General features: G+C 37.2%; 1 protein-coding gene across 1 annotated transcript in view; it reads left to right on the forward strand.

The window, feature by feature from the left end:
* The first annotated feature begins 80 nt into the window (after nt 1–80).
* Nucleotides 81–13,823, forward strand: part of LOC127496640 (transcription factor HIVEP3) — a 75,785-nt gene continuing 62,042 nt past the window's right edge. Inside the window, 1 exon segment of the mRNA XM_051864277.1 lies at nt 81–452. The gene's annotated coding sequence lies outside the window, so the exon portion shown is untranslated.

Here is a 13,823-nt window from a genome sequence, read left to right on the forward strand (position 1 = left end):
CTTGAAATGAAGAATACCGGGACAAGGAATTTTTGGAATGTTCCATGACGTCACCTCGCTGTAGCTGACAGTGAGGAGGGAGCTAAAAATTAAGGTACTTCTTCGGCCAATAGGCGTCGCGGGAGGATACTATCTCATGATTATTAATCACCCTGAGAACTGCGAGAGCATGGGAAGGGGGCGGGGCCCCCAGGGTGTCGCGTGCAGGGTGGTTCGGTGTGAACTGTTTGCGTTGCGCGACACCGTGGCTGTTGTTGTTGCGCTGATCAGCTGAACGCATGATTGCGCTTTCAGTTTGACAAGCAGGAGGGGAAGCCCTGTTGGCTCGCGAGCGTCCAAATAACGCAGAGAAAGGCGTCAGCAGCGATTCCGTTTGACAAGCGATGGGATGCGGACCACGGCATGCTGCCCTGGAGAGTAAATGGCTACAGCAACGCCAACAGCTGTGTCAGGTATGGTCTAGCGTGTAAATGTTTTTATGTTTCTACATGTATGTCTTAGTCGATAAAAGAGATTGATTTTTGGTTAGTTAGTAAGCATATTTACTAAATATTTTTCTTTTATGTCTTGATTCGACACGAATAACATTTTATGAAGTCTGTTAGTAAAACTTAGACGTGGCGTTTTGAGTGACATTCGTAGAAGCTGTTACACTTTTCATACGTTAAATATGAAGATTGACTTTCTGTAAACGATGCGGCACAATATGAGTCAAATCAGCTGTCTTGATTATTCAAACAAGTTGAGAAATGTAGCGCGAACTCACATTTCAGCCTATGGTTTTGTCCCGACGGTCAGCCAAGAATAACGTTTTGCTACATTAGAGTAACATGGCAAACCACACAACGCAGGAATCTGACGCTCTTTCCTAATTCTTGGAAATGACAGAACATAGACGGAGTCCCCCGTGTGTGGGGTAGGCTACAGGGAGCACTGGACATTTGCTCTCATAGAGAAATTGTACTTAAAGGGATAGTTCACTCCTAAAATGAAGATTGTTATTATTCATCTTCACGTTGTTCCAAACTCACATGACTTCCGTGGAACACAAAAGGAGATTTCCACTTTCTGTTACCATCCACTTCCATAGCATCTTTTTTCATACAGTGAAAATGAGGCTGTGCCTCAACATATCCTTTTGGAAGGCATGAAGTCATACAGTTTTGTAACATTAGGGTCAGTAAATTTTTACTAGTCATTTTTAATAGTCATTTTAGAAGAACTATACCTTAAAAAGCTCATTTCCCCCCCCAATAGCTTTAAGGAACAGTCGAAAATTTAAGATATTGTTTACTGAAAATCTCTGAAAAGAGTCTCATTGAAAAGATCTGTTTCAGAACAATTAGTTCACTGATCTGGTTGTCTAGTTCAGTCACTACTTTTTAAAAATCCTTTTTGGAGCTTAAAGTTGGCATGAAACGAAAATTCACCCGGTCTATTTTCTAAATGCATGTATGGATCTCATTGTGAACAATTCATTTGTGCATATGTTTTATTTTTTAAAAATATTTTTACCTCATAATATTGAAACAAAATGTCATAACTGGACCTTCCAGTGAAAATGACAAATGAGTTGACGTATGTGGGACTTTTCCACTCATTAAGTCTGCTTAAACTCCGCCCTTCCAAGCTCACGTTGGTCTTCCTCCACTTTTGATTTCAACATCCACATCTCAAAATCCAGTCAACAATAATACACCCCCCCCCCCCCCCCCCACACACACATTTAAAAAAAAAAAAATATATATATATATATATATATATATATATAATCCGTTACTCTTGGATATACATAACCATACGGAAGAAAAGATCTGTTGCTACTTCAGTTTCATTGCAACTTTAACATCAACATTGTTTTGAAAAGTAGTGTTAATAGTCTGGGATGTTTGCTTTGAAAATGTATCATATTTACTACACATTTTTGTTATGGTCTATTTCATATTGTGATTATATGGTTGTCAACCACATTAGATACTCTGTGAGAGACATGTCTTAGGTCTAAACCATTCAAATAATAATTTTGCTGGTGTCACTGTTATTATGCGTTTGAAAAGCATTTCATATGCATTATGCACTGATGTTAGCGACTATATATTTGATTCAGGCTGGTTTGTTTGGAATCAAGTCAACTCTCTAATGTGATGCAAACAGTTTCCATCATCTCAAGTAACATGAAAAACTTGGCTTTGTTTGTCTCAGACACACTTGGCTAGAGCCAGTGTCTTTTAATGCATAGTGTGGTGGTGAGGAGGGAGAGCTTAATGATATTATTTTTGAGTGTATCAGCACAAAGCGGAGAACTCTGTGAATGAGACGTGTTATTGCTTGAACTAAGCGGCAACAGTGCTTGAGCAGAATGTGAAGGGAGGAATGGTGTGGGCCTTTTTCCTTTTTTTTAATTTACCACAATGTTACAATTGTTTGAGTATATCATAAGCAATACCTTTTGTAAAGAGAGACTGTTTGTTTTTCTGATACACAGGAAAAAATGTTTGCTTTTAGCCCACTAATTTGGAGTTACACTGCAGCCTGCATTTAAGAATCTTTTTACAAAGAAAAATCAACTTCAGTCTTTCTTAAATGGACTAGATAGACTAAATTACTCATTGTCTCTGTATGGCACTTTATGCAGTGCATTATGTTAGACCATTTTTCAGTTTCATTTTCATTCTGAATACTTGTTTGCAATTTGGAAGTGACTTTTTGGCAAGTGACAATGTGTTGCTAGCTGATGTGATGTGAAAATGTATAACATTTAGAGTTCACCCAAAAATTGACAGTTTATTTACTCTCCTATGTCATTCCTGACTTATATGCTGTTATTTTTCCCCCTGTGGACTAGAAAAGAATTTATGTAAGTCTTTATATGATTGTTTTCCATTAAAAAAAAAAAAAAAAAAAAAACGCATAATGACCAAGATTGTGAACAAGTCAGTTACAAATCATATACTAGTAGGTTCATATTTTGAATAAGTAATTACTTCATTACCATTAAAAAAGTATGTTGTATGTCGTATGAATGTAATACGGATGTACAACATTTGACCTACCAGCGTCAGTTGTGTCGCCTCACTACCATTCACAAATCCTCCCCAGTCGTGGCTTCATGGTATAGTAAATTGTCCATTGGATGCGCATTTCATAATCTCGATGGAAGTAGTAGGTCATCCAAGTACTTTTTGCCTTCTGTGAAGTCAGACATGCAATTCTTTTCACACACTGTTTTTTTTTTCCCAAGTATGCATATTTTGATGCTCTGTGGCAACCAGTCTGATTCATGAATGAATCTTTCAGTCTGATTTGCGAACCTTATTAACTGATTTGTTGAAAAGAACTGATTCAAAATTGACTCCCCACATTTCAATATGCCTACTTCCCCTCTATATAGTATGCATGCTTTTTGCATTCTATATAGTATGCAAAAAATAGTATGTCAAGTGAGCAGTATGTTTGAATACACAGTATTCATAAAACGGCAAAAAATACCTGGATAATGTTCTACTTCCACAATAAAAATGACATAAACATGAGTGAATAATGAAAGAATATTCATTTTTTGGGTGAACTATCCCTCATAATTCTCATAGATGGCCTTATTATGTTGAATTTAACTTTATTTCTAAAGAAACAGAAGTCTAATTGTGTATCTTCCTTGTAATGGTTTCATTAGAAAAGAGCATGGCAAGGTCAAAAAAACATTTGTAACTTTCGTCGTCAAACTCTCTTCAAATCCACAGAGGTTGCCAAGGTTAACGGCCGTGTGTCGCCAGTAAGTGTGCGAGAATCTTTAATGACCATTGCTTACCTCGTTAGCCAGGACACCGCAGCACCTGTGGTGCGCTATAACCGTCAGACTAATGAGCTGTTGGCTGAATTTCATCTTGAAGTTTTCTGTGGCTTAACTGCTCCATTTACATTTCTTTCACATGCAAAATGGAGGACATGAAAGATTTGTCTCCGTAAAACAATGGCATTCTGAGGCATTGAAATTCACACTGTGAAGAAAAATAATAACATTCTCTGCTGATGTTAATGTGCTTTGTTTCATGCCAGCATGCCACACAGGCCCCATCAGCGGCGGATGGCATGAAGTGTAGATCTGAAGGATCACAGTGCGTGCCCAGTGCCTTGTCCTTATCAGACCTCACTGCATCTCTTTTCTCCTTTTCACCTCATCCTTGAACATATTCACAAACACATACAGACCGTTTTGGACATCAAGTTTGCTGCTTGCTACTCCCCTGCACACATTGTTTTAGCAAGTTTTTTTTTTTAAACTTAAAAGTTGTAACTCTACCTAAGGGGTGCTGCAGTAGATACTTGGCATATTTAAAATGTTATTTGAATGCGGAGTTAAATTCCTCGAAAGAACTAGCCAACAAAATCTATTCTGATTTTGACTCTATTTAAGTATTAGCAGGTTCATCATTCACAAAGTTCTTTCAGTTCTTTTGTTATACATTCTGGCTCATTTTGTAATGCTTTAAAGGGATTGTTCCAAAAATGAAAATTGTCACCCTTATGGTCTTCCAAACCCATAAGACTTTTTCATCTTTGGAACACAAATGAAAATATTTTTAATAAAATCAGAGAGATTTCTGTCCCTCCTTTGAAAGTCTTTATATATATATATATATATATATATATATATAACATTTATATAGAGATCATAAAAGCAATCCATATGAATTAAGTTGTTTAATACAAGTCTTCTGAAGAGACACGATCGCTTAATATGATAAACAGATTTAATTTAAGCTTTTATTCACATATAAACATTGATCAGTGAACAGTGAAATGGAAGTTCAACTGTACTGGCTTGACGCATGAGAACAAACCTCATTGGTTCTCGCGGAAGCTCAAACGTGCTGTATCTCTTTATGAACCTTTTGAAGCATCAGATTTTTGGGTGAATAGACTTTCAATAGAGGGACAGAAATCTCTCAGATTTCATTAAAAATATCTTTATTTGTGTTTTAAAGATAAACGAAAGTCTTATGGGTTTGGAACAACATGAGTGTGAGTAAATGACAGAATTTTAAATTTTGGGGAAACTCTTTAAGCCAGAAGTTTTCAAACTTTTTGATACTCTCATGACAACTCTCTGAGTGTTTGGCATGGTAAGGGATATGACAATGTTGATATGTTTGGTCTAGATCTAGATTTGGTCAGATCGGAATAGATCTGCTACGCTGCTGCTGTGAGCAAGTAAGACATGCTGCTGCTGTACAATATAACATACATGAATTACCCATAGCAGATCTATGCAGATCGAGCTGGGGAAGGTGGAACTGCTACAGTAAATGCTGACCAAGTATTTGAAGGTTGAGCAGCGAGCTCACTGGCTACTGATAGAGCAGGAGCCAATCAGCTGTGCCCTATAGAGAATGATGATTGCAAGCAGATTGAGTTAAGGACCTATCAGCCTGCGCCATCTAGAGATTCATGACAGAACATTGTATGTAGATTATTTTATTTGTTTAAAAATACATTTTGTAAAATGACTTTATTTCTCTCAATTTTTTGAGAGATGTTAGGATTGTATTGATAAAGAGATTCATTTAGGTGTTTCTTCAGGATGTAATGTTTTAAATTTTATAGAAGTGTATTAATATTAAAAAGTGGGAGTTTATGATGGAATTTGGATAAACTGAAACAATACAGTTCCACAGTAGCCCGCCAAATATGGACTCTGTTTGGTTAATATACAGACTGCTGGGTGGTTTGTAACAGTTTATATTTTGTTTAGAAATGTGCCAAATATCTGAAATCAAGGAAAGTGTACTTTAGGGACACCATATCAGCATCGCAGTAGGAAAACAGAATCATCATCCTGTCAGGTATGTTATTGCAGAAAGATAAGAACTTAGCCGTTATCTTAAACAACCCAAACTGATTAAATGCCCAGTCATCACGCTACACCGCTCCCTACTGAGGGTCCTCCAGCGGCACAGGCAGCCTGCGAATAGAGGCGAAATGAATGAGAAGGTCTGGAAAGGGTATCAGCTGCTATAATTCCACAGTGAATGAGCCTGATGTCACTCGTCGCCCATCAGTCAGGGACTCACTTGGAGTTTGCCATGCCACGGGGAAAAATGACATCCGAACGCTCACTCCCTGCTCTTTGATTTACTGCTTGATGAGTAGCAAATCTCTGGGAGATGTACTGATCACCAAACTCTCATTTTTATCCCCCACCTTTCAGACCCACCTGTGCTGAGCATTTTGCTCTTGTTTTCAGGGGCTGAAAATGACAACTTTCTGTCTTTCGCTTTCAGAAGATTGTGATGCCTCTGGTGTAGTAATGTAATAGCAAGAGAACAGGAGGTGATTGTCACTATCATCTCTAGTCTGGCACCTCCCTTATGTTGGCATCCTTTTTATGAAAGCATTCCTGCTGTTGTTACTGGAGAAGCACATACAGTTGGGCCCAAAAGTCTGAGTACAAAATGAAAATGATTTTAAATTTTATTTTAACAGTTAGATACAGTATATATATATATATATATACTTATATATACTTTTACACACACACACACACACACACATATATATATATATATATATATATATATATATATATAAGTAAAAGAGAAATGTTGAAATAAAGAGAAGTTTTAATATTTAAAATGTTGCAGCATTTTTTTTCTGACTTTTTTCTTCCAGTGTTGCTAAATGCATAGTATTATTTATATACTGTTATAATATAATATATTTTGAATTAGCTTTTATTTTTATATTTTCAGTTTCCTTTTGATTTTAGTATGTTTTAGTAACTTTGTGCTTTTAATATGTGTATTAGTTTTTGTTTTTAATTTTCTAATTTAGCTTTAATGCTTTTTTTTTTTTTTTTTTTTTTTTTTCCAGTTTTAGTTTTTGTAATTTTAGTACTTAATCTTAGACTTATTATTTCAGTTAGTTGCCAAAGAAGCATTTCAACACTAAGTTTATCCTCTTTAATTTTAGATATTTTGTTCAGCTTAATTAAATAGTTAACTTTAAGTTTTAGTTAACAATGACAACACTGACTTCCGTTGAAGATAAGATGATAATATAAGATGAAAATATAATAAAAAATTTGAATGAATTTGTCCCATTTTGTTTTTTGTTAAATAAGAAATTAATACAAAATAGAAGTTCACTAGTGGTCTCTGACTTTTGTACACCACTATATTTGCATGTCTTCTTTATCACATGCCCAGTTGTCTTTTTCTGTTTCCTTTATTAACTTGTTCCACTATTGGCTAGTCTACCCCAAAAGAAGCCATTTATGCCCAATTACCGCACATTTTGCTGTGAACAAGCACTGTCCCAACAGCTGCAATGGGTTAATCATTAGTCCTTCCACATACCAGCTTGGGTGCCGTCACGTACTTTACTACCCACATTCTAGCCACACTCTCTGCGTCGTACTTTCACAAGTAAACGGCAATCAGATCTTGTGTTGATCTTCAGGGTTTTCAAGTGTTTGAAAACATTTCTTTAGTTTTCAGTTCAGCATTTTGCTGGAAGGTTTTCTCTTCCTGGTTCTGCATTGTTGATATGTTAGAGTCTTTGTTGATCTTCCATTTAGTCTGTGTTTTATTAGTAGCATTAAGATTAACACTACTGTAGAATTTCAAGCACATTTTTAATTTCAATTTTAAGCGATCATAATCTTAAAAGTACCCACGTGACTCTTGTTCATGTTAGTCTGACAAAGCAAACAAAAGTCATTCATTTTCAGTGAGAGTAACGGTAGCGATATGGGCGACCATTGGCGATGTAATTCCACCGATGTGGAAAAAGTTGTGAAAAGTTTCATACAAATAGGAATCAGAAAAGTGTGTTCACTTCATTCATTGATAATTGCTTATCTCGTTACTTTAAATTGTATTATATTAGCAGTACCCTTTAGTCATATCATTTAGCCGTGTCTTATTGTGCAAAATTTGGGTCAGGTGGTTGTTTGCTGTGTGCAGTTGTTGAACATCATCTGGCATGATCCCAGGGGACTGTTGGCTACCACTGCTGATGAGGATTGCATTTCCTTGTCTGGTACTGGCATGGATTGTTAACTCCTGTAATGCAAGTAACTATGGGCATGGCCTAAACAATAACATATCATTCCTTTCTATATTTTGTGTTGCATGTCTGTTAAAACAGTCAGACCTTGATCAGGTATTATTGCTTGGAGTTAATGAAGTAATAATTCCTCACTCTTCCCTAAGGTCCCTTGTTCGTTTTTTATTACTGATGTGTTTTTTATTGGTGTTCTTTTAAAGGTTCGTATTTTGTCCTGCACAGTTTAAAGACATCAAATGACTCCCACTTGTCAAAATCCATCTTAGGCCGTACTTCAAAGAAAAAAAGCAAAAAAAAAAAAGCAGCAAAGGTAGCTGTAACAGCTTAATATTAAGCATTGAAGATTACTTTTTATTCAGTCAAATTCATGGCAGTCTTTGAAGCTTATTAAAGGGATAGTTCACCCAAAAATGACAATTTGGTCATTAATCACTCACCCTCAAGTGGTTCCAAATCTGTATGAGTTTCTTTCTTCTGTTGAACACAAAAGAAGATATTTTAAAGAATGTTGGATTGTCAATACAAGATCTTGAGCAAAAATTGATGCACCTCTTGATGGAAAAAACATTTATTTCCATCGAGAGGTGCATCATTTTTTTGGTCAAGATCTTGTATTGACAATGCAAGAGGTGAGCACTCTGTAAAGTCTCCTCCAGCACATCCCAAAAACTTACACTGAGGTTAAGGTCAGTGCCAATTCATGTGTGAAAATGATTCTTCATGCTCCCTCACAACAATTATTTTTACAATTTGAGCCTGATGAATCCAGACATTGTCATCCTGGAATATGGCCATGATACATCTTAATACATGGTTGTTTAAGAAATGAAAAGCTACACGCTCCATCTTTCAGGGTTAAAAGAACCGTTGCCAAACATATAACATGCTAGAAAAATAATAATCACTGTAATAATGATCCATCCATAGACTCTTAAGTAGTTGCCTATTAAAATCCAAACAGCTTTTTTTTTTTTTTTTGGCCAGGCAGTGTATCATACCAATAGCTAGCTGCTCAGTTGACCCTTATGTAGTTTGCATATCTAGGAGAAAAACTTTTTTTAAAAAGTTTATACACTTTATACAACTTGAAATATTTCTGTCTAGGACAGAGTTCAATCCAATAGGGCTGTTTTTGTATTGATGCACTTTAGCATCTCTTCCAGACTAACTTTGTTTACTGTTGTGTACAAGTATCCAAAAGTAACATTTTGGTTATTTAGATTGGCCACAGCTGTGAGATTTGCTGGCATGCAAAGACATTTGTCTGATGGGCTTTTGTCCGATGTTTGTGGTTTACTTGCATAATTATTGATTGCTCTGAAATGGATCATATTGAACAGGAAGAGAACACTCGGCTCTTTCGAGTCTACGCTGTTGTACTGTGATATTGTAAACTGTCTTATCTCATTGCTCTTAGGGTCAAATGTATACAATTTCCCAGAATCAGAGTGCTGACAACCAGGAGCAGCTCTTTACTTCAACGTCATACAGAAATAAGATTCTCCACCCCAAAGAAAGCCGATCCAAAATCTCTACTCTCGGTCTGAGACTTCTCCCCCTCTCGTCCTTTCCTCCCTGAAAGCATGTGTATCTGCATGTGTCTTCACGCTTGGCCTGGCCCAACTTCTTCCTTGAATATTGGAGAGGTGTGTGTGTGTGTGTGTGTGTGTGTGTGTGTGTGTGTGTGTGTGTGTGTGTGTGTGAAAGAGTGCGAGACGCTTGAACATGGCTGAGCTCAGCAGTCAGAGACAGACACTCACTGTCTGTTTCACTCACACACATTCCTCCTCCCTACATCCCTTGTGGTCTTACTAGGGATGCAGTAAACTATGTTTTTTCACAATCAACAAAGTACAAAATACAATTTAATGCACAGTTACTGTATAATTGAACTGCAGTGATTCATCAAGCTTCAGGCTTCATTTGTCTGTCAATACATAAGATATATACAAGAATATATGAGGCGATTAAGACTTACTTGCAACTCTAGTTTAAACAGATAAGATGTTTTTTATTGGTGAAAACATCTAGAGAGAAATAGTGCAGCCACTGGACATGGATGAAACTTTCTAGTGCATGCGTGTTGAGCACCTGTGTTCGCGCACGCTATCAAATGGAGTATACTTTGAAAGGCTGTGTTCGGCTGTGCACATTTGCTAGAGTTCACGTCAAAGCTTAAAGTCAGCATGAAATAAAAATGGACAATTATTGTTTTTATGAAATATTGCAGTATTTAGTACTAATAATTTATCCATGCACATCATTTTATTTTATTTTTTTAAATTAATGTGCCCTTGTAATCTTTAATCAAAATAACTTCCCTTTCCTCTTGCAAGGACATTTCTTCTCTTTTCGTATGATGTTTTTTCTGCTCGAGGACGGGACAACGTCACACACATGAAATGTCAGCAGTAGCAAACCACAACAATCCAAACAATTCCCGATGGACAAAGTCCCGCCCTACATTTTTTCTTGCTCAAGAAGCCATTTAGCTTGGATATACGTCACAATAGGGAAGAAAAAAAAGACATCATCCTACATCATGTCAGCATTAAGTACACTTTGGCCTTTAGTTCAACTTTACAAAAACCAGTTGGATTGACAAAATATTTGTCCAAGTAAAGTGTTTATGTTATAGCATTGGACACATAGGACATAGAACACATTCTTGCATTGAAAATACTGGATGACGTGCAACAAAGTGGAATAGAACACATCGTCTTGCAACGCTTAATAAAAGTTGGACTATTTTTAACTTGACATGCCATCTTAACACAATGCTGATGATGCAAGACACTCAAGAAATTAATTGTGACACAGTGGCCAAGGACGTATTCCTGAATGTGAATGACTGTAGCTGTTGGTGATTTAAGGGAGATGAATTTAGCTATGCAACTTTTCAGAGAGAATTTTTTTCTATGCAGATTATCTAACAGTTAAAGGGTTAGTTCACCCAAAAATGAAAATTCCGTCATTTATTACTCACCCTCGTGTCGTTCCACACCCATAAGACCTTTGTTCATCTTCAGAACACAAATTAAGATATTTTTTATAAAATCCGATGGCTCAGTGATAATTAACTCTTTTAAATGCCCAGAAAGTTACTAAAGACATATTTAAAACAGTTCATGTGACTACAGTGGTTCCACCTTAATGTTATGAAGCGACAAGAATTCTTTTTGTGCGCTAAAAAAAAAACAAAATAACGACTTTATTCAACAATATCTAGTGATGGGTGATTTTCAAAACACTGCTTCATGAAGCTTTACGAATCTTTTGTTTCGAATCAGTGGTTCGGAGCGCGTATCAAACTGCAAAAGTCACGTGAACCATTGAAATTTCGAAATGTTTTGAAACACTTATGACATAACGAAGCCTCGTTTACTAAAATCACATGACTTTGACAGTTTGATACATGCTCCGAACCACTGATTTGAAACAAAAGATTTGTAAAGCTTCAAAGCTTCATGAAGCAGTGTTTTGAAACCACCCATCACTAGATATTGTTGAATAAAGTGGTTATTTTGTTTTTTTTAGCGCACAAAAAGAATTCTTGTCACTTCATAACATTAAGGTGGAACCACTGTAGTCACATGAGCTGTTTTAAATATGTCTTTAGTAACTTTCTGGGCATTTGAAAGAGTTAATTATCTTGCTGTCAATGGAGGCCTTACTGAGCCATCGGATTTTATCAAAAATATCTTAATTTGTGTTCTGAAGATGAACGAAGGTCTTACAGGTGTGGAACGACATGAAGGTGAGTAATAAATGAAAAATCTGTCATTATTTTTTTCATTTTAACTAACCATTTAAATCTATCTTTTGACATGCTAATTACAGCACTACTGCTAAAAAATATGAAAACTAGTTGAATAGTCACTCATCATGACTCATCCTTGGTGCTTACAATCAGTTGCTTCTACACCCCTGTCCTACACTAGAAAAAAAAAAGGAGAGGATTTACTTTAAAACAATTTTCACTCAGAAATTGCTTGTAAATTTCACAAATAATTACAAATAAATGACAAGTAGCACATTGAATTAAACATGACATTTTGAAGTAGAAAACTGAAATAGTGCTTTCTTGATAAAATAAAAAACTCCAATAATGAAAGTGACGTGACGTGTAGCCAAGTATGGAAGGAGGGGTAGTGTCCCATACTCGGAATTTGTGCTTTGCATTTCAACCACCCAAGTGCACATACACAGCAGTGAGTATTGAACATACACACACTGTGAACACACACCTGGAACAGTGGGCAGGCATTTTTTTTCTGCAGCGCCCAGGGAGCGATTGGTTAGGTGCCTTGCTCAAGGGCACCTCAGTTGTGGGTAATGAGAGTGGAAGAGAGCGCTGTTCATTCACTCTTAAATTTCCTGCCGGTACTGAGACTCAAACCCACGACCTTTGGGTTACAAGTTCAACTCTCTAACCATTAGGCCATTTAACCCATCCAAATTAATGCGCACACACATGACATGACTCATGAGGAGTAGTGAGTAGTGAGTAGTAAACACACACCTGGAGCAGTGGGCAGCCATTTTTGCTGTGGCGCCCGGGGAGTGATTGGGGGTTAGATGTCTTGCTCAAGGGCACCTCAGTCATTTCCTGCCAGTATTGAGAATCGAACCCGCAACCTTCGGGTTACCAGTCTGACCATTAGGGCCACGACTGCCCCATAATAATTGTTTTATTTACAACAATGACAATAATCATTTGTTTTATTTACAACTTCGAGGAAAAAAAAAAAAGATTTTTTTTTTTAGTGTACCTGTTTTCCACCCTCCACCCAATGTCCAATTGATATTTTGTTGGCGCTGAAGGCAAGTGTCTGTGATTTGCCAGGCCATTGAAATTTTGAATGAGAGATCTTCGGGATTCTGGGGAGTTGACTTAAACATGATTAAATGCACTACACTCTTTTTTTATGGCTACAAAAAAATAATCATATTAGCCAAAATAGTTAATAAACAAACATATAGGATATGTAGAACTTGATTGATTGAATAATGTCTTTCAGATCAGTGGAAATAGGCCTGGCGATCGGGTGTGTGACTGGAGCTGCTTCTTTTCTCTTTGCTCAGATGGAAGGAGGGGTTTAGGGGGCTTTGGCTGGTAAATCCCCAGGCGCAGAGGGGATCAACAGCACCAGGCTGAGCTCCAGCAAAGCATCTCTGGCATCAGCTCCGTCATTAGCATGGGCCGCTTCAATTCCCTAAATCTCTGACGGGCCTCTCAGCGTGATCTAGTTGTGATATCCTGCACCTGTGATTTTGAGTTCTGCCTGCCTTTTAAGCCTCAAGGGGCTTGAAGTTTGCTGTGTGCACAAGCATGATACTGAGGAGGACAATGGTTAGGATTGAAGTGGAGATCAAGTTGTACATTGTCTGAGTACATTTTTATTAATTGTTGTATATACTGCAAAGTTTGCTGCACAGGTTGCTAGAGCATTTCGGGCCACCTTTGCGTATTTGTATCAGATGTCAGTCAGTGTTGGTCCTGGTTGCAGTGCCCCTGATGTTAAACTGCATGTCTGAATCTATGTTGATGGTTACATAACCACACGTCCAACGAGTCGCTCGTCGCTGCAGCTGTCTGCCCAGCTGCCAGCAGTCAGAGAGCTGCCAAATATCTTCGCTGTCCAACAGAAGCTGACTGTCGCACAGAAGCTGACTTTACACCTTCATTTGACAATCCAGTCTGTCACAAACTCATGCCTTTTTTAAATGTATTATTGTCCCAGAAACACTTCTGA

Source organism: Ctenopharyngodon idella, chromosome 16 (assembly GCF_019924925.1).
Source record: "Ctenopharyngodon idella isolate HZGC_01 chromosome 16, HZGC01, whole genome shotgun sequence".
Lineage (NCBI taxonomy): Eukaryota > Metazoa > Chordata > Actinopteri > Cypriniformes > Xenocyprididae > Ctenopharyngodon > Ctenopharyngodon idella.